The sequence below is a fragment of the Oryctolagus cuniculus genome, chromosome 4 (assembly GCF_051225735.1).
Source record: "Oryctolagus cuniculus isolate XC-2025 breed Fujian yellow rabbit chromosome 4, ASM5122573v1, whole genome shotgun sequence".
NCBI classification, from domain to species: domain Eukaryota; kingdom Metazoa; phylum Chordata; class Mammalia; order Lagomorpha; family Leporidae; genus Oryctolagus; species Oryctolagus cuniculus.
In genome coordinates this window covers 140,950,568-140,972,180 of record NC_142870.1, presented here as the reverse complement: position 1 = coordinate 140,972,180, position 21,613 = coordinate 140,950,568, and the positions used below count along the sequence as shown (strand labels likewise).

At 50.4% G+C, this 21,613-nt stretch overlaps 1 pseudogene; it reads right to left on the bottom strand.

Annotated features, from left to right (window-relative positions):
• The window catches only part of LOC149127143 (large ribosomal subunit protein uL10 pseudogene), a 32,424-nt pseudogene extending 11,603 nt beyond the window's left edge, over positions 1-20,821 (bottom strand).
• Between the last annotated feature and the right edge of the window lie 792 nt (positions 20,822-21,613).

Here is a 21,613-nt window from a genome sequence, read left to right as displayed (position 1 = left end):
GACTTCTATCTCCCTCTCTCTGCCTCTGCCTCTCTGGAACTCTGCTTTCAAATGAACAAACTAAAAGAAAGGAAACTTTAAGATAAGGAGTAAATAAACCCCGAATGCAATGGGGCATTCAAATCTGATAAAGAGTGTTGTCCCTGGTGACAAGATTCTCAGCGCAAGGAACAACACTTGTCAAAGTTCCAAACAACACAAAGGACATCTCCTCAACTGACACCATTGTGTTCCTAGAAAATTTAGTGTTTATTAAAATTGAGCAAAAAGAGCCGGCGCCGCGGCTCACTAGGCTAATCCTCCGCCTTGCAGCACCGGCACACCAGGTTCCAGTCCCGGTCAGGGCACCGGATTCTGTCCTGGTTGCCTCTCTTCCAGACCAGCTCTCTGCTGTGGCCCGGGAAGGCAGTGGAGGATGGCCCAAGTACTTGGGCCCTGCACCCCATGGGAGACCAGGAGAAGCACCTGGCTCCTGCCTTCAGATCAGTGCAGTGCGCAGGCCTCAGCGCACTGGCCGCGGCGGCCATTGGAGGGTGAACCAACGGTAAAGGAAGACCTTTCTCTCTGTCTCTCTCTCACTGTCCACTCTGCCTGTCAAAAAAAAAAAAATGAGCAAAAAATACTTTCGTGTTTACATATAAAATAGAATTGAGTTTCAGGCTCGCATCACTATAAACGGGTTTTCACCTGCTTGAAGGACAGGCAGGGCTGCTGAGAGTGAGGTACAGGTACAGTTCCTCTCTGAGCCAGATTGTCCTAGCTTTGTAGGGCATCTAGCGCCCTTGACCTCTCCCTGACCTTGCCAGCAGCATCCCACAACCCTTGAGTCCCCACTACGTTTATATTTCTAAAACATTCCCAGCATTGTGAGGGGCTGTGCTGTTTGTTTTTTAAGACTCTGTGGCCGGCACTGCGGTTCACTTGGCTAATCCTCTGCCTGCGGAGCCGGCACCCTGGGTTCTAGTCCCGGTTGGGGCGCCGGATTCTTTCCCGGTTGCCCCTCTTCCAGGCCAGCTCTCTGCTGTGTCCAGGGAGTGCAGTGGAGGATGGCCCAAGTGCTTGGGCCCTGCACCCCATGGGAGACCAGGAGAAGCACCTGGCTCCTGGCTTCAGATCAGTGCAGCACTGGCTGTAGCGGCCACTGAAGGGTGAACCAACGGAAGGAAGACCTTTCTCTCTGTCTCTCTCTCTCACTGTCCACTCTGCCTGTCAAAAAAAAAAAAAAAAAAAAAGACTCTGTGAAGCAAGACGGAGACCCATAGACAAGGTAAGCAAAGGGACGGCAGAGTGGGGCCACCCCGGGCCTGGCAGCTATCACCATGTTGGGAACTATCACCACGTTGGGAACAAGCTCTCACTGCTGGGAAGACAATTCTAGGCAGGAAAGGGACAGAGCACCCCTGCGTTCGTGCCTCCAGATCTCTCTGATGCTCACTGGCAGTCAGCCTGCCTTCACAGCCCTCTGTTGGGCCTGGGATCTGGGCACACAGCCGTCCACCTGCTCAGCCTGCAGCACCAGGAGAGCATTGTTTGACCCCTGCATCTCCTGCATCCCCTGCATCTCCAGCACCCATTCTGGAACCCCACAGGTGCAACACTCAGCCAGCATCTGAGAGGAGAATCTATGTGCGAGTTCTTTGCTAGGGGACTTGGGGACGAGCAGACCCGAGGCGAGTCCTCTCCCAGGGGTGCATGTGAAGGCACTGCTCGTCTCTGTGGCTACTGAGGCCCCCCTGGCGCCAGGCCCCCACACCTGTGGCAATGGTGGCACCAGAGAAGTGCCGGGGGACTGGGCAAGCCTAGGAGAGGGGCAGTGAACTCTCTCGGGAGCAGCTGGGGCTGGAGAACGGATCCTCGGGAAGTGTCTGGGCAGAGGGAGTGACAGCCCAGGAAGAGTGACGACTGCTGCAGAGAGAGCCGAGGGTGCGAAGTTACTTTAGAACCAGCCGGTGGGTGTTGGCAGTGTGACTCAGGGAGCTAAGCCACCGCCTCCAATGCCGGCATCCCAGATTAGAGCACCAGTTCGAGTCCTAGCTTCTCTGCTTCCAATCCAGGTCCCTGTTAATACATCTGGGAAAGCAGTGGAATTCTAGGCTCCTGGCTTCCACCTGGCCCAGCCCAACCATTGCAGCAATCTGGGGAGTGAACCAACTGATGAAGATTCTCTCTCTCTCTCTCTCTCTCTCTCTCAGAAAACAAGAAAAGAAAAAATTTGTTTAAATGCTGCTAATTCACTCCACCTCAAGGGATTCCTCAGGTACTACATTCCTCTGGCTACCAGGAGGTCAGAGAGGGAGGGGACACACAGGGACCAAGCCCCAGAGCATAACTTACCTACTTTAGTTAGCTACCTAGCTATCCAAAAGGCAGAGAGACAGAAAGGTCTCCCACCTACTGTTTGACTCCTCAAACACCCTTCATAAGTGGGGCTGTTTCAGATCTAAGCCAGGAGCACAGAATTCCATGCAGGTCTCCAAAGTGGGTGGCACCCAGGGTGCACATTAACAGGAATGTAAAAGACCACCAAGGCTGGCAGTGCTGTGGTGCAGCAGGTTAAGCCACCACCTACGACACCAGAATTTCATATGGGTGCTGATTCATGTCCCAGCTGCTCCATTTCCAATCCAGCTGCCTGCTAATGCCTTGCAAAAAGCAGTGAAAGATGGCCCAAGTGTTTGGGCCCCTGCCACTCATGTGAGAAACCCAAATGGAATTCCTTGCTCCTAGCTTCAGCCTGGCCCAACCCTGGCTGTTGTGGCTATTTAGGGTGTAAACTACCAGATGGAAGATCCATTCTCTCTCTCTCTTTCTGTCCCTCTCTCCCTCCCTCCCCGCCCCTCCCGCCCTCTCTGTCATTCTGGCTTTCAAATAAATAAATAAATCTTAAAACCAAAAAACAGCCAGCAAACTGTATCTGTATTGGCCAGCCCTGCCTCTTCTTTTTGAAGCCCAAGAACTAGGTTCCTACAGGGCTTATAAAAGCCCTCACGGCTTCCAGAGGATTCCAGCATGCAGACGTACCTTTTCCTTGGGGATGTTATGGTCCCAGAGCAACATCTGTTCTAGAAGTTTGACCGGGTTCACTTGGCTTTCTTTCCCCTGTCCTGCATTTGTGGAGAAGGCAAAGGCTCTTGGGTTTAAGGAGCTCCTACTCTGTATCTGAAGTTGTTCTAGGTGCTCCACATCCAACATCTTGTGTGACCCTCCAAATACACACACAGTAGGTGTTCATCTCCTTGCTCATGGATGAGGAACCTGAGGTGCAGAGAGGCTGTGCAACTTGTCCAAAATCACACAGCTTCCGAGTGGCATAGCAGTCCCTCCCCCACCCCACCCCCATGCCCTTCCTGCAGGCTGCCATCTCACAGGGTCTGGATGGCAGAGGGGTATCTATATGGTGACATCAGGGGCAGGATTTCCAAGGAGTTTCCCTGACCAGGAAGAAGAATCTGCCTGTTACAGGGGTTGGGGCACAGTATCAGGTCAGAAAAACTCAGGGGTCCGGCGCTGTGGCGCAGTGGGTTAAAGCCCTGGCCTGCCATATGGGATGCCGGTTCTAGTCCCAGCTGCTCCTCTTCCAATCCAGCTCTCTGCTATGGCCTGGGAAAGCAGTAGAAGATGGCCTAAGTCCTTGGGCCCCTGCACCACATGGGAGACCAGGAAGAAGCTCCTGGCTTCAGATCGGTGCAGCTCCAGCCGTTGCGGCCATCTGGGGAGTGAACCAGCGGATGGATGACCTCTCTCTCTCTCTCTCTGTCTCTGCCTCTCTGTAACTCTGTCTTTCAAATAAAAAATTTAAAGAAAAAGAAATAAAAAAAAGAAAAACTCAGGGGGAACCCATCTGGACCTGTGTGTTTCCTACTCCTACCATGCTGCTCCTCACCCTGACTACTTGGTCCACAGTTGGGGCCTCTGTATGTCAATAAGACTCCCAGCAGGAGACAGACAGCACGCAAAGGATTCAGCTGAAAAGACTTCAATAGAGGTGCTTACAGGTGGGGAAAAGGCAACCAATGAAGATCTGTGAGCTACCTAAGAGCTGGCAGTACTGTCAGACCCTTTCTACCCTAAGACTTGCAGGGACAAAAGGAAGAAGTGGAGAGACTGGAGTCCAGAGAAAGCGAGGAGGGTCTGCAGGGAGGAGGGGCTGTCCCCAGGGAGTGATTCTCCCCCAGGGAGTGATCCTACATCGGTACTCAGACTTCAGGGAGCACCCACTGGAGGCCTCAATAGATTCTGGATCAGACCAGGATCTTGAATTTTTTAAAAAAGTTATTTATTTATTTATTTATTTATTTGAAAGTCAGAGTTACAAAGAGAGAGAGACAGAGACAGGGAGAGAGAGAAAGGTCTTCCATTGGCTGGTTCATTCCCCAGATAGCAGCAATGGCCAGACCAAAGTCACAAGCTTCATTCCGGTGTGCCACATGGTTTCCAGATACTTGGTCCGTCTTCCGCTGTTTTTCGCAGACCATTAGCAGGGAGCTGGATTGGAAGTGGTATCCCAGGAAGCTACTTTACCCCCTACACCACAACACCGGCCCCAGAACTTGCATTAACAATAAATGGATGATACAGGTGCTGCTGGTCCATAAGGGAACAGATCATAGTGGGGAAAGAACAAACAGGTGGTGATTACCCTGACTCTCTCTTCCCACCTTGCAGTCATGTGCTGGTGTTCACCACTGGCCGGACCCCACCTGACACAAGAGGGCCAAGGAGCCAGGAGGGAGGGTCCAGGCAGGTCTGGCTCCTGGAACCCAGAACAGTCACAAACATTAAGTCTGAGAGAGGATCATCCGAAACTCGCCCAACCCTTTCCCAACTCCTTTGTTTCCATCAGCCCAGTAAGCAGAGAACCCATGCCCAGTGGAGTACCATCTGTCCAGTGGCTTCTTTGAATTTTCTTGTGTGCTAGAATACAGCACCTTTTGCTCAGAGGCTAAAAGGAAACTATGATTCTCTCAACCCAGTATAATAAATAAGCTACATGTCTTGACGCCCTGCAGTGATTGTGTTCATTTCTCGCGGTGAAAAGTGTTGAGATGCACATTTGGGACAAAGTTACCCATTATTCACCCCTTTCATTTGCAGCCCTTCCCACAGCTCTTTCCAAAAAAGCTGATAAACACATGGCATTTTCTTCTTAGAATTTAAGATTTCTGCTGGTTTTTGCATAAGCAAATGATAAAATATTTTTAAATAGGCATTTAGATTTTATTTATTTATTTATTTTCACTTTTAGTTGAAAGGCAGAGAGAGAAAGATCTGGTGCTGGTGTTGTGGCATAGCAAGTTAAGCTGCTGCCTGCAATGCCAACATCCCATATGGGTGCCAGTTCAGGTCCTTGCTGTTCCACTCTTATCCATCTCCTTGCTAAGGGCCTGGGAAAGCAACAGAAGATGACCCAAGTGCTTGGGCCCCTGCCACCCACTTAGGAGACCCAGAAGAAGCTGCTGGCTCTTGGCTTCAGCCTGGTTCAGCCCTGACCATTGCAGCAGTTTGGGGAATGAACCAGTGGATAGAAGGGATCTCTCTCTCTCTCTCTCTCTCTCTCTCACATTGTAAGCACAAAATCCTGAGTCCTGTAGTAGAGGGAATGTTGGAGAGATCTGTAGGAACATATGGGGTTGCTGGAAGAGTGGAAAATGAAAAGCTTGAAAATAAGGATGACTCCACAAAGAAGATAACAGGCAGGGAGAGCCTGTACAAAGGATAACCAGGGTACAAGACCATGACTGGCTTAGGAGCCACAAGACATCAAGGATGGCCAGTGAGGAAGGATGAACTCATTAGAGGGAAGGAGGGAGTGCTATGCCATGAACTAAACTATGTCCACTAAAAATCATACATTGAAACCATAATCATAATGTCATGGCATTTGGAGATAAAGCCGTTAGGAGGCAATTAGGTGGGGATGAAGCCACGAAAATGGGGAGCTCTAGGATTAGTACCCTTATAAGAAGAGATTCCAGAGGGCTCTCCCTCCTCTACTCCTCCCTACGCCCACTCTCACCAGAAACCTACTTTGCCAATACCTTGATCTTGGACTTTATATCCTTCAGACCTATGAGAAAATAAATATCTGTTGCTAAAATCAACTGTCTGTGGTATTTTGTTATGATAGCTGCATCTGACCAAACACCCTATTTCCCAATATGTGCAATAACAGCAGCTAACTTTCAGTGAGTGCCTGCCACCCCCAGCTCTGTGCTCAGGCCTCTGTGCATTCCATCTTTGTAGGCCCGCTCCAAGGCACTACCTACTGCACACTACAGGTCCAGATCCCTTGCCATTGGTCTGAAATCCAAAACGTTCTGAAAAGACCAAAAAACAACAACAAAAAGTTTTGTTCCATTTTTTCCCCAGAAAAACTTGATCTGAACCAATTGGAAGATACTCATGATATTTATTTATTCCACTTCTGTGTAACAAATCACAGCAGAAAGACTAATGTCTGCCCCAGAAACCACTGGGGGTGTTAGGTCTCACACGGTACATTTGCTGCAGGATATCTCTAGAACCTGAAATTGTGCAGTGAAAGAGAAAATCCAAGAACCTCCATCAAGAACCTGGAAAAAGCAACTCCAGGTGGAGCCTCTGTCTCCTACTTTCCTTAGTGGTCTCTTCCTTTGGAAATCACAGACACGAGCATCTCCGCCGTGGCCCCAGTGCAGGCCACATCCTGGTCTTGACTGGCCTTGAAGCAGCTGATGCAGCCTAGAGCAGCAACAAGGCAGCCCTAAGAAGAGGCCCCGTGAGAGAGGCACGCGGCACGGAGGAAGCATCAAGACCTCTCTTACACAAACTGAGGGTCAGCGTCTCATTTTCATAACTTTCAGGCCTGCCCTGGTTAATATTATGTCTAAGAAAGCTACAGGGTGGTTCTTCAAAGGCTGGAACAGGATCCTAGGCTGCCACCATAAAGAGGTCCTTGGTCGGCACCATGGCTCAATAGGCTAATCCTCCGCCTGCGCTGCTGGCACACTGGGTTCTAGTCCCGGTCGGGGTGCTGGATTCTGTCCCGGTTGCTCTTCTTCCAGGCCAGCTCTCTGCTGTGGCCAGGGAGTGCAGTGGAGGATGGCCCACCTTGGGCCCTGCACCTGCATGGGAGACCAGGAGAAGCACCTGGCTCCTGGCTTCAGATCAGCGCGATGTGCCGGCTGCAGGGCACCAACCGCGGTGGCCATTGGAGGGTGAACCATCGGCAAAAAGGAAGACCTTTCTCTCTGTCTCTCTCTCTCACTGTCCACTCTGCCTGTCCAAAAAAAAAAAAAAAAAAGAGGTCCTTCCATTCCTTCAACATAGAGGTAGAGAACCATACTGGACACCTACAATGAGCGAGGTCTTGGGGATATAATAGTAAGGAGCCAGATCAATTCATTGCCCCTGTAGTTCTATGTTCTTATAAAACAGGTAGACCAGGGGCCAGCACTGTGGCGCAGTAAGTTAATCCTCCACCTACAGCACCAGCATCCCATATGGGTGCCGGTTGGAGTCCCGGCTGCTCCTCTTCCAATCCAGCTCTCTGCTATGGCCTGGAAAAGCGGTAGAAGATGGCTCAAGTCCTTGGGTCCCTGCACCCGTGTGGGAGACCTGGAAGAAGCTCCTGTCTCCTGGCTTCGGATCAATGCAGATCTGGCCATTGCGGCCATCTGGGGAGTGGAACCAGCAGATGAAAGACCTCTTTCTGTCTCTCCCTCTCACTGCCTGTAACTCTACTTCTCAAATAAATAAAATCTTTTTTTAAAAAAAAGAATTCCATGGTATTTTAAAATAAATAAATAAATAAATACAACAGGTAGACCAATGAAGGAATAAGGTGATTGCAAACTGGAAGAAGAGAAGAAATCCTAACAATGATATGAGTAACTGGCGGAGGAACTTCAGGGAGAGAGGTGGTGGTGAAGACTTCTCTGTGGTAGTTGAACTTAGGCTGGTGGTGTTTTAACTTGCACTGAGAAGTGAAGACAAACCTTGCACAGAATTGCCACAGGAGGCAAAGGCCTGGAGGCAGGAAAGGGTCTGGAATATTCCAGGACCAACAAAAATGAAGCAGTGCAGCAGAAAGATCAGGGAAGGGCTAGCAGCAGGTAAGCTGGCCATGCACGAGGAAGCCTGTAGGCGAGTGGTGTGCATTATTCACAGCTGTGTAACAAAGCAACCCAAAACCAGTGACTTACAACAACAGCCATTGCACTTGCTCACAGTTTTGTGGGGCAACAACTTGAGCTGGAGCCAGCAGGCAAACTACCAATCTTCCCCACTCGCCTTCATGTGGCTGCCTTCATCGGGTGGCTCTGCCCAGACCGTGTGCCCTGAAGCAGCTTCAAATGCACGAATGGTGGCTGTGGTTATTGGCTAGAAGAGCAGGTCTTTGTCATCCCCCAGTAGGCTACCAGGCTGCTCACCTGTTGGTTACAAGAAGACAAAAGTGGAAGCTGCATGACATCCTACAACTTAGCTGTAAGGGACAAATAACGTCACTTGTACTGCATTCTGTTGGCTGCCACAAATTACAAGGCCAACCTTGATTCAAGAGAGGGCAATAGACTACTGCTCTTCACGGGCAGACTGGCGGTCACATTGCACAGGGACATCCTGTGATCAGTTCTTTATTTAGGTTTTATTTTACTTATCTGGATGCCAGAATGGCCATGAGAAGGGAAGACATAGAGAGAGAAACAGAGGCAGAGAGAGATGTCTAATCCACCGGCTTACTCCCCAAATGCCTACAACAGCCAAGGCTAGGCCAGACCAAAGCCAGAAGCCTAGAACTCCATGCAGGTCTCCCGCATGGATGTCAGGGGCCAAAGTACTCAGGTCTCCACCTGCTGCCTCCCAGGCACATTAGTAGGAAGCTGGATTGGAAGCAGGTTCAGGACTTAATCCCAGGTACTCTACAATGCAAGCATCCCAACAACAGCTTTAACCTGCTGTGTCACGATGTCCACCCCTGCGATCAGTTATCACAATAAATTCACACTCCACCGAGGTAGGAAGTTTACACTCTAATCTAAGAGCAATGGGAAGTCACTGACGAGTTTCAAATACAGGAAGTGAGGAAATCCAGGTCATGCTTTAAAGGCTTCATTCTAGTGAATGGGTGGAGTGAGGAGGAGAGTGAGGCAAGCATGTTAGCTAGCAATAGAGACCGGTTAAATGGCTTTGGGAGTCATCCAAGCTACAGATGAGGGAGCCTGGGCCGGGGAGCAGACAGCAGAGACGGGGAGGAGTGCCTGGCTGAAACCTACTGGGGAACTAGAGACGTTAGCACTTGCTTATAGCTGGAGAAGTGAGACACAGAGAACCAAACAGGACTGAGGTGTTCTTTTTTAAAATCATTATTATTTATTTATTTGAGAATGAGATGGAGCAGAACGCTTCAATCCACTGCTCCATTACCCAAATGCCTGCAATTCCAGGACAGAAGCCAGGAGCCAGGAATTCAATCCAGGACTCCTACATGGGTGGCAGAAGGCCAGTTGTTAGGCGTCACTGCTGCCTGCCAGGGTCTGCACTGGCAGGAAGCTGGAGTCAGGAGGAGCTGGAGCAAGTAGCAAGCATCAGTCCTCCAGTATGGGACACGAGCATCTTACCTACTAGGCTAAGTGTCTGCTCCCACCCCTGAGATTTTTTTTTTTAACTTAAGTCAGTGGTGGTGCCAGTTACAGGAATGGAAAAGACATAAAAGAACAGGTGAGTGTATGGGCAGGAGTAATCAAAAGTAAGTTCGGTGTGGAGTTTGAGACTCTCATGGTCATATTGGGTAGCAGTGTGATATTCAGATCTGAGCTCAGCAAGGAGGTTGGGGTTGCAGATGTCAGTTTAGGAGTTTGCTGGCCAGTTATAGGATGCACTTGCCTGGGCTACAGTCCCCAGTGACACTACCTGTGGGCAATCCCATGAGGCTGCCTGCCTAGCCCATGCAGTTAGCCTGACTGCCGGCAGGCAGCGGGACCCCCAGGCACATTTCTCCCCACCCCTCCTTCTGCCAATCAGGTAAACTGCTCTGGGTGTGGCCCAGGCCCAACCTGGAAAGCTGCCCTAGCTCTGTGATCTTCAAGCTGATTGGAGGGGCATATTGGCGCCAGTGTTGGTTCTGTCCTGTAGTATTGCTGTTGCCTTTAATTAGTTACGCCCCTCTCCCTGCCCTTTAAAAGTGTGCGTGGCTGTGAATAAAGACGGACATGTTCACTGAAACTTGTCTCCAGTTCTTTCTGTGGGACGGACACTGTCGCTCTGCTCTCCTTGACAGTGCAGCCTTGCAGGACAAGCCGCATCTACCAAATACCAATCAACGTATTCTCATGTGACTGAAGTGCAGAGCTGAACTTAAGTAAGGGAGATGACCCTAAAGAATCCGGGTGGGGCTGATCGATTCCATCTCAGGATCTTCAGGGAGAGCCGAGGCTTCCCTAAGGAAGACATTCTGCCATTGGACGGCAGCTTCACCTTGTGCCTGAGCTGCTCTTCCTGACAGCCTAGCAAACCCCAGGAGGACTCAGGTTAAGAAAGTCCTCGGCCAGCACTGCGGCTCAATAGGCTAATTCTCCGCCTTGCGGCGCCAGCACACCGGGTTCTAGTCCCGGTCGGGGCACCGGATTCTGTCCCAGTTGCCCCTCTTCCAGGCCAGCTCTCTGCTATGGCCAGGGAGTGCAGTGGAGGATGACCCCAGTGCCTGGGCCCTGCACCCCATGGGAGACCAGGAGGAGGCACCTGGCTCCTGGCTTCAGATCAGAGCTGTGCACCGGCCGCAGCGCCGGCTGCAGTGGCCATTGAGGGGTGAACCAATGGAAAAAAGGAAGATCTTTCTCTCTGTCTCTCTCTCTCTCACTGTCCACTCTGCCTGTCAAAAAAAAAAAAATTAAAAAAAAAAAGTCCTCACTATAAGTCTCTCAACAGATACTCTTGCTTGTTCTGTTTCACTGGTTGAATCCCGAGTGATGCCAGCATCATCCACAAATACACTCTACTTATGGGATCTTAGGCCGAAGCTGCTGAAAGGATCACCCTCCTCTAGTGAGCGTCTGTTTGGGAATATAATGAAATGCTTTTTAGCCGTTGAGTCAACTACCAGTTAGTGTTGGACCCAGGGCAATTTTGTTTATTATTATTCACAAGACGGAGAGAAAGACAGATCTCCCACTCTCTGATTCACTTCCCCAAATGCCCCCAAAAGGCTGGGGCTGGGCAGAGGTCAAAGTCAGGAGCTGGAAATATGATCCAAGGACACGATTATCTGAGCCATCATCACTGCCTCCCAGAGTCTGCCTTGACAGGAAGCAGGACTCATGAGCCGGAGCAGGGAATCAAACCCAGGCACTCCAGTGTGGGAAGCAGGGGTATTATCCACCAGACCCAAAACTCTGGCCCCGTAGAATGAATGCAAAGCCCCTTAACAGTTTCCTCTGCCAGTTTCTAAAATGTGACCTTCAATCTCTCACGTGAAAGGTGTGGGTCCAGGTCTCACACGAAGCCCATGCAATGAATCTGTTTTCACTGCAGATTCAGATTCCGCTAGGTCAGGAATTTCCGTCTCTAACATTCCAGCATTTCACTCAAGAGCTGCCCTCACGGTGCGTGTCCTATAACTCTGTGCTTTGGGAACATCTGTAAATAATTGGCTTGGATGGGGTCCAGGCTCTTTCTACCGAGTCCTGCTGTGTACAGAAAGGTGTCTCTGTGACCTGGCAGTGTGTTTGTTTGCTTAATGATGACAGGGGTCAGCAAGGTCAGAAAAAAGCCTAGAAACCACAGGCTGTCACCCAGCCAATGGGTGAAAATAAGAACACCCACTGGGGTTGCACCCAAACACTTCTGGGGGTTCCTGTCCTTCTAGCTGTTGCTTTGGTACTAATAGAACTAGACTTCTTTCTGTTGCAGGGAAGAAGAACCCAAATCCCAATTCAAACTCTAAAAAATGAAGGGAATTTGGTGTCTTCTGCAATTGACCCTCTTAGGGAAGTCCTCAAGTATGGTTGGATCCAGGTGCTCAACTGACATGTGTAGAAATCTCTTCCTGGCCGGTGCCGCGGCTCACTAGGCTAATCCTCCGCCTTGCGGCGCCGACACACCGGGTTCTAGTCCCGGTCAGGGCGCCGGATTCTGTCCCGGTTGCCCCTCTTCCAGGCCAGCTCTCTGCTGTGGCCCGGGAAGGCAGTGGAGGATGGTCCAAGTACTTGGGCCCTGCACCCGCATGGGAGACCAGGAGGAAGTACCTGGCTCCTGCTTTCGGATCAGCGTGATGCGCCGGCTGCAGCGCGCCGGCCGCAGCAGCCATTGGAGGGTGAACCAACAGCAAAAGGAAGACCTTTCTCTCTGCCTCTCTCTCTCTCTCTCACTATCCATTCTGCCTGTCCAAAAAAAAAAAAAAAGTCTCTTCCTGAGGTCACCATTTCACAGACACCTCAGACAACAGCACCTCAGACAACCCCTGTCCCAGTGATGATAGGAGGTCACCTGGAGAGAGGTGTGCCATTCAGGATGTCATTCTCTGGCCTAGCGGTTAAGATGTCATTTTGGACACCTTCATCCCATGTCAGAGTGCCTGGGTTCAAGTCCCGGCTCTGCTTCTAACTTCCTACTGATGTATGTTCTGGGAGGCAGCAGGTGATGGCTCAAGTAACTGGCCCCCTGCCACGCCCATGGGAGATCTGCATGGAGTTCCCAGCTCCTGGCTTCATCCTGGCTCAGCCCCAGCTGTTGCAGGCATTTGGGGAATGAACCAGTAGATGAGAGCCCTCTGTCTCTCTCACTTCTCTCTCTCTCCCTCTCAAATAAAACAAACAAACAAACAAACAAACTTTTAAAAAAGAAACTCAATGTTTAGAAGATTATTCCTTTGAAAGGCAGAGTGATGGGTGGAGTGAGGGAGTGGAGACACACAGAGGGAGAAAGAGATCTGTTATCTTCTTGTTCACTCCCCAAATGCCTCCCCCATCCGGGGCTGGGCCAGACTGAAGCCAGGTACCAGGAAATGTATCCAGGTCTCCCTTGTGCACGTGGAGGACTGAAGCACATGGGATGTCACCTGCTGTCCCCAGACACATTAATAGGAAGCCAGATCAAAAGCATAGAGCAGGCCGGCGCCGCGGCTCACTAGGCTAATCCTCCGCCTAGCGGCGCCGGCACACCGGGTTCTAGTCCCGGTTGGGGCGCCGGATTCTGTCCCGGTTGCCCCTCTTCCAGGCCAGCCCTCTGCTGTGGCCAGGGAGTGCAGTGGAGGATGGCCCAGGTGCTTGGGCCCTGCACCCCATGGGAGACCAGGAAAAGCACCTGGCTCCTGGCTCCTGCCATCGGATCAGCGCGGTGCGCCGGCCGCATCGCGCCGGCCGCGGCGGCCATTGGAGGGTGAACCAACGGCAAAGGAAGACCTTTCTCTCTGTCTCTCTCTCTCACTGTCCACTCTGCCTGTCAAAAAATAAAAAAAAAAAAAAAAGCATAGAGCAGCTGGGGCTCAAACTGGCACTAAAACGAACCAGCATACTTCTTTTTTTTTTTTTTTAAAGATTTATTTATGTTGAAAGTCAGAGTTACACAAAGAGAGGAGAGGCAGAGATAGGTCTTCCATCCGATGGTTCGCTCCCCAATTGGCTGCAACCACTGGAGCTGTGCTGATCCGAAGCCAGGAGTCAGGAACTTCTTCTGGGTCTCCCATGCGGGAGCAGGGGCCCAAGGACTTGGGCCATCTTCTACTGCTTTCCCAGGTCATAGCAGAGAGCTGGATGGGAAGTGGAGCAGCCTGAACCGGCGCCCTTATGGGATGCCGGTGCATCAGGCCAGGGCGTTAACCCACTGCACCACAGCGCTGGCCCCACCAGCACACTTCTGATAGAGGATATGGGCATTCAAGCCCAACCACAATGCCCCTCCCATGAAAGCCACTCTTCAAGCACGAGGTGAACAAATGCAAGGAGAGATAAGTGGTGGCCAACAAGTGGGCCATGGGAGCTGCCCACTCCAGCAGACACGAGAATTTCATCCCTGACGTTGTTTAGAATCACCCACACTGGTGATAATAAAAGACAGATCCACTTTTAATTCCTTTTATTACCTTTTTAAAACTATCTACAAACAATGCTCCCTTAATTTCTGCCAATGGTCATCATTGCCCTGCCTTGGATGTACCACTAGATGCCAGGGTCCCTCCTCCCTGCCAGCATACTTTCTGGAAGAGCTTAGCAACAACCATAGCCTCACCTAGCGCCACGTGGCTGGTGGCTTCTGCATTTCTCTCTTCCTTGGCAGGACCATCCAGCTGTCTATAGCACATCTCTACTGAAACATCTCCCTCTGTCTGATACAGACCCTTCCCTTGGTTTCCCTGTGTGATTATGTTCTCAGTAGTTGCAGATGCAACTTCTTATGCAACATAAGAAGAAGTTAAGAAAGCTATCAGGAATGTATCCCTAATCTTTTTATTTTTAAGATTGATTTATTTGAAAGGCAGAATTACAGAGAAGCAGAGGCAGACAGAGGAAGACTGAGAGAGGTCTTCCATCAGATGGTTCATCCCCTCAAATGACTGCAACAGCTGGAGCTGGGCCCATCCAAGCCAGGAGCCAGAAACTTCTTCCAGGTCTCCCACATGGGTATAGGGACCCAAGCACTTGGGTCATCTTCTACTGCTTTTCCAGGCCATAGCAGAGAACTGAATTGGAAGTGGAGCCGCCAGCACTCGAAGCAGTGCCCATAAGAGATGCCAACATTACAGGCGGCAGCTTTACCCACTATACCACAGCGCTGGTCCCGGCATCCCTAATCTTAAGGCAAACCAGCAAGGGTCTCCCACACAGTGGCCTTTTAGGGGCCTCTTCTGGGACTGACATTGACACCAAGTTATTTATTCACAAATCCTCTTTGCAAATGTCCCAGACGCACAGAGCCAAGGCTTTCCCCAGCCACTTCTCTGACAAAGGGAACAGAGTGCAGATCTCACTTCCTTGCTTCTTGACCTTTGTTCCTCCAGGAACACACAGTGCTCAGCCTGGAGGAGCCGCTGAGAAGTGCCTGAGTCCAGCTGGCAGACGCTGAGGCCATGTAGGATAGGGAGGCAGGGCTGGGCGTGGGGGCACCACAGGGTTCAATTGTACCTGGAATTTATCTCCAACCTGACCCTTATATACCAGTGAGATTATTTCAGCTCACTCACAACACCCCAAGCTCCAATCCTCAACCTCGACAAGGCTAGTCCTTGCAAGGCTAGTTAAAATGTTGGCCAAATGCCCAAGTGTCTCTTTGACATTGTCACACTCACCTGTTCTTTCCAACAATCCTCTAAGGGTTGGAAGAGAAGAGGAAAGTATGAGTAAAGCTCAAAGATACTGACAAGACTTGGCTAAGGTTTCATAGCTGGTAAATAGGGGAGCCAGGACCCAAACCCGGATCTGTGTGCTCGAGACCTCTTGCCACCATTGTTGGCAGGGGCAGGTGTCACCATCCTTGGCAGGGGTACTCCACTCCTAGATGCCTCTCCTGCTGACCTGGCCTGCTAATCAAACTACCACACCTGCAAGCCTTGCCATTGAGCAACAGAGTGGAGTTGCTGCACACTGGCTGGTGGAAATTCACCTATCAGATCACCTTCTGATGTTACAACACCACAGAGGTGGGCGTCTTGCTGGGGAGAAGAGGAAGGCAGCAGGCAGCCAGGTCCTGTGTGTTAAGGGGAGGCTTGCAAAGGGAGCCCTAATGGGGACTGAGATCCTCAGGGCACGGGGATTTACAGAGCAGTGCCAGGACCAGCAGGGCAGTACATTTTCCTTCTGGCCATGTCTGAACCACGCCTCTGTGTGTATTTACCTGCAAGCCTAAAACCAAGCATGCTCAGCAGAAGGACAAAAAGAGACCATGACAGAGGCTGTCACTTCCCCTAAAGCAGAGGCATGCTCTAAGCCTGCCGTGATCCTGGAGAGACATCAGCTCAAACACCAGGCACTGATCTCTCCATGCTGGCTTCACAGGCCAAACTCTCCAGGCCACCCCTTACTTCCCAGGTGCTGTACCCTAGGGAAGGCAGCCCCAGCGTCTGCCTAAAACATCAAGCTCACTCATCTACTTGACCCTGGGTTGAAGTTTCCACCAGCTCTTGGAAGCCATCAATGGAACCTTTACACATTCTTATTTATGACTAATGGGGATGCTGCCCCTGACCTTGGCTTCATCCATTGCCCACAGAATGACTCACTCACTGTTAAGGTTATTCCAAGAGCGGTACTGCCATGTTATTCTTCTGCAAGAGCCTCCACCAGCACACAGCGTGCTACAGAATGGAAGTCCTTCACGTTCACAATGGCAAGCACTATAAAGGGAATGAGTGTGCAAACAAACCAACCCGTGGTTGGACTTGGTAATAAAAGTTCATTTTTTAATGAGGACTAATTTTGTTCCCGTTTGGTAACAAGAAGCTGGAGCTGTCAACACAGACATTTATTTATACATGTCACAAAGGCCCTAAAATAGCACTTGCAGCCAGTCACCAGATTCCATACAGCTGAGGCCTGAAAGGAACGCTTCTTCCCTTATTGCAAAAGAATTTCCACATTGATAAATATGTTGTCAGCTGCGGCAAAGAAACATAGGGTAGGGGGTTTTTAAATAGCAACCACTACTGCCTTGCAGGAAGAACTGTTTACATTACATTTTTGAATTAATATTAGATTGGTGCATTTTAAGCAGAATTTTGAAGGGAAGGAGTCTGTTTTCTTCTGCAGAAATAAGATTAATTTCACACTGTTTTTAAGAAATGAATTGATCTGGTTATATAGCTTCCCTGCTGTTTGCTAGCTGCTCGGAGGGTTTTAACAGTTAATTTGAAATGCCAACAAAATCATAACAAGTAAAATAACATTCAACACTTGGTAGGCAGACAAATTCATGATATTTTGTGTACTTGGCCATGTGATCTTTCTTTTTTCTTACTTTCCTGATAGTTTTCTGAGCTCAGAGCTAGGAACCTACTTGGATCCAGCTTCCCAAGAATACCTGATATCCTGGGTCAGCGTTGTGGCACAGCAGGTTTGGCTGCCGCTGGCAATGCCAGCAGCCCATATGAACACTGGTTTGAGTCCCAGCTGCTCTACTTCTTCTGATCCAGCTCCCTGCTAATGGCCTGGAAAAGCAGCAGAAGATGGCCCAAGTGCTTGGGCTCCTGTACCTGTGTGAGAGATGCAGATGTAGTTGTTGGCTCTGGTGTGGCCTGGACTAGCTCTAGCCATTACAGCCATCTGGGAGAGAACCAGCAGATGGAAGAACCCCTCCCCTCTGCCTTTCAAATAAATAAATAAACCTTTAAAAGAAAATAAAAAAGAATACCTGATATCCTGGATGTCATCAAGCGACTACTGAGTGAGCGGAGGAGCTGACATGGGGCTCATGGCCCGGCCTCAGACCAGGGAGCCAGCTCTGCACAGGACACAGCATCCAGCCAGGCCAAGATGCTGTCCCAACCCCATCAACCTTGACCTGGAAGCCAGGCCATCTTTATTTAGGATCCAGACAGAGCTGCCATGAGGGAAAGGAGTCCAGGGCCATGTGTGTGATCAGCAGGGTCAGAGTGTCTAATCTGGGACCCGGTGTGGTGACTCAGACACCAGATTTCCATATGGAAAGGTGGAAGGCAATGGAGAGGATTGGTGCAGAAAGGGGGCTTTCTGGTTGTTTCCTCTGTGAGACTTGATCTGGGAAAACCCAGGTAGACTCAGAGGAAAGGGATTTTTTTCCTATGTCTTGATCAAGATGCAGGAAGCAGGAAAGAGGGAATAGAAATCCACTTGGATTTAATCTTGGTCTACATACCCACCCTAAACCCAGGTGTGTGAGGTCAATTTCACCAGTGGCAGCAGCATGGAAGCAGCAGCCACTGCACCGCAGGAGGCTGAGAGCCAAGCATGACAGGGTGCGTTCAGTCCCATTGCATCTCTGCATACTCCAGGGGGACATCTCCTACTATCAGCAATCCCGCCTCCACCCAGTCCAACGCCACTTGCCATCTGCAGTCTTCAAAACTTCTGTATCCTAACCTTCCTCCCCTGGCCTGTGGGGGGCTTCCTAGATCTGTAGCTATATCCTGTCTCAGTCTCTCAGAGCACTTTAAGAAGAAGAGAAACCAAAGTGTGAATATTTTTCTTGGGTTGTTCCTTGTTTTGTTTTCTTTCTTTCTCTCTCTCTCTTTCCTTCTTTTCCTTCCTCCTCCTCCTCCTTCTTCCTGTTCTTCCTCTTTCTTCTTCTTCTTCAAGAGGCACAGAGTGAGAAAGAGAGACAGACAGAGCTCCCACCCACTGGTCCCCTCCACCCCCACCAATCCCTACAATGGCCAGGGCTGGGCCAGGCCAAAGCTGAAAGCCAGAAATTCAGTTCGGGTTTCCCACACAGGTGGCATGGATCCAAGTACTTGAGCTGTCATCTGTTACCTCCCAGAATGTCTATTAACAGGAAGCCAGAACTGGGATCAGAAGGGACTCAGAGCCAGGCACTCTTAGTTTCAGGTGTCTCAACCAGCATCCTAAGTGCTAGGCCCACAAGGGTAAGGACACTTTTTTCTGCCCAGGGCCATTTCGGTATTTATAACATCATCCACAGGCCATACAAAATTATCAACTTAAAATCAGCCTGCTATAGATGCACTCAATTTCCAGTCCCCCTGTGGTTGCCCTGGCAGGACCAGACCAAATGATGTCGCAGGCTTTATACGGCCCACGGGCCAGACGTTCCCCACCCCTGTAAACATCCACCTCTGTCACGTTTTCTTGCTTGCATACGATATTTCTTTACCAGATGGACAATTTTCATTTTTATAATCAAACTTATTGATCTTTCGTGCCATTTTGGGTTTGTGCCATGTTTTGGCAAAACATCCTCATCAGTGAATTATATCCAGTTTAAAATCTCCCATGTTTCCTTCTTTATGTACAATAAAATGTGTTCAAGTGTATGCTTCAATGTGCCTTGGCAAATACCCCTAGCCAAGCAATCAACACTGTAACCAAGAGCATTTCAACCCCTCTATGGTCAGCCCTCATCCCTGGGCAGCCACGGGTCTCTTCCCTCTCCCCTTAGGATGGTTCTGCCTACCCCAGAGCATCATGGGGGCTTGTACCATGTATGTCTTTCACTAAGTTGAATGTCTGTGAGATCTAGCCATGTCATTCTGAATATCTTCTTCCTTTTTATTGTCTGGATAAACCACTCCCCAAATGGCCACAACAGCCTAGGCTTAGCCAATCTGAAGCCAGGGGCCAGGCTTCTTCCAGGTGGGGCCCAAGGACTTGGGCCATCCTCTGCTGCTTTGCCAGGTGCATAAGCAGGGAGCTGGATCAAAAGTACAGTAGCCGATGCCAGCGCCGCGGCTCAATAGGCTAATCCTCTGCCTGCAGCGCTGGCACACTGGGTTCTAGTCCCAATCGGGGCGCCAGATTCTGTCCCTGTTGCCCCTCTTCCAGGCCAGCTCTCTGCTGTGGCCTGGGAGTACAGTGAAGGATGGCCCAAGTGCTTGGGCCCTGCACCCCATGGGAGACCAGGAGAAGCACCCGGCTCCTGGCTTCGGATCAGCGCGGTGCGCTGGCCGCGGCGGCCAGTGGAGAGTGAACCAACGGCAAAAGGAAGACCTTTCTCTCTGTCTCTCTCTCTCACTGTCCACTCTGCCTATCAAAAAAAAAAAAAAAAAGTACAGTAGTCAGGACTCGAACTGCCAATCATATGGGATGCCACTGCTGCAGGCCAGGGCTTTAACCCACTGCACCACAGCATCAGCCCCTCTTCATTTTCTTATTGTGGTGTTACACGAGTTCTTTGTGTATTTTGAATAGCAGTTTTTTCTCAGAGATATATTTTGAAAATATTTCCTGCCGGTCGTGACTTTGCCTTCTCAGTCTCTTGATTTAGCTTCACTTTTTGTATTTAAATCTTTGGTCCATCTGGAATTTATTTTGATCTAAGAAGCAAAGTTGAGAACCCAAGTATTATTTGTTTTTGACAGATGGGATAATCCAGTTACCCCAACAGGATTTATTGAATAATTCATTGTTTCCTACTGATTTGAAATGCCACTTTTACACTAAATTCCATATGTATTTGGATCTCAAAAAAAAGAGACCCAGAATACTTTTTAAAATCTGCCTTTTGCAGTTACTTAAAACAAGCAGTGTTTTATGTGAACCATTCCTCAAACACAGCAGGGTGCTCAAGGCTTTTGTGTGTGTGTGTGCTCGCCATACCCAGAAGTTGATGTAGCTACACTGACCTGGAATATTCCCAAGGACATTCCAAGAACAGAGAGCTTTGACCCGGGAGCTCCTTGAGACTGTCCACTCTCTCAGACTCCCCGTTCGGTAGGGTCAGAATCCAATGCCATCTCTCAGAAGGCCCCTCCACACAAAGCAGTTTCTTCCACCATCAGGCGAAAGGGCCCTCTCGCCCCTGGGAAGGTGGAATGCTGTGGGGCAGACTGTGCGCCGTCTCTACAAGTCGCTGGATGCTTTCCTGGAATATTAGTCACTCCCTTCGCCTTCCTGACTGTCGCTCTATTCCGTCCAACTGAGTTCCTGGCCCTGCGCTCCCTGAAGACAGAGTGGCAGCTGTTGTGCTGTGGTCCAAGGACAAAGAATGACCTCCTCTGTTTGGTGTCCAGAGCTGACGCTCCTCCTGGGCAGCAGGAAACCGCATGCGGTGGAGGGTGGCCTTGCCTCGCCTCCCGGCCGGGCAGCTCAGGCCAGGCTCACGTCCCTCTTGGCTGTCTCTGGGGCTCGGGGTGAGAGGGGATCTCCAGCTTGAGCTCTGCTTGTCCCACATCCTCCTCCTCCAGGGCCACTTGCTTTCCCATCGACAACTGCTGCCTTCTCCCACCCTACCCCCACTCCCAGATATCTCCCTCCCCTCCTTTCCCTGGGAATGTTGTTGTTTTCATTCTCACAAAAAGTTTGTGGGGCCAGCATTGTGGTGCAGTGGGTTAAGCCACTACCAGCACCACTGGCATCCCATATAAGCACAGGTTCAAATCCTGGCTGCTCCATTTCCAATCCAGCTCCCTGCTAATGTGCCTGGGAAAGGAGAGAAAGATGGCCCAAGTGTGTGGGGCCCTGCCACTCATGTGAGAGACCCGGATGGAGCTCCTGGCTCCTGGCCAGCTCAGGAGTCCAGCCTAGCTATGGCTGTTGCAGTTGTTTGGGGAGTGAACCAGCAGTGGAAGACACCCCCACCCCATCTGTAACTCTGACTTTCCAATAAATAAATGCATAAATGCATCTTAAAAGGTGGGGGGGGGGCAGTTTGCTGCTTCCCCAGAGCGGTGGAAGGATGGGGGTGAGCAAAGCGTTCTCTGAGTGAGAGGTTCAGAGGAGGAGTAGGAACCCAGCTCTGAATCCAGAACAGAGAGAGTTTCGGTTCTTTCAGGGATGCTCTAAGCCAGTTACCCAGACATCCAGTTAGCCAAAATTCAAGACTAGGGGCCAGCACTGTGGTGTAGCGGTAAAGCCGCTGCCAGCATCCCATATGGGAGCCAGTTTGAGTCCCAGCTGCTCCACTTCCAAACCAGCTCTCTGCCTGGGAAAGCGGTAGAAGATGGCCCAAGTGCTTCAGCCTCTGCACCCACATGGGAGACCTGGAAGAAGCTCCT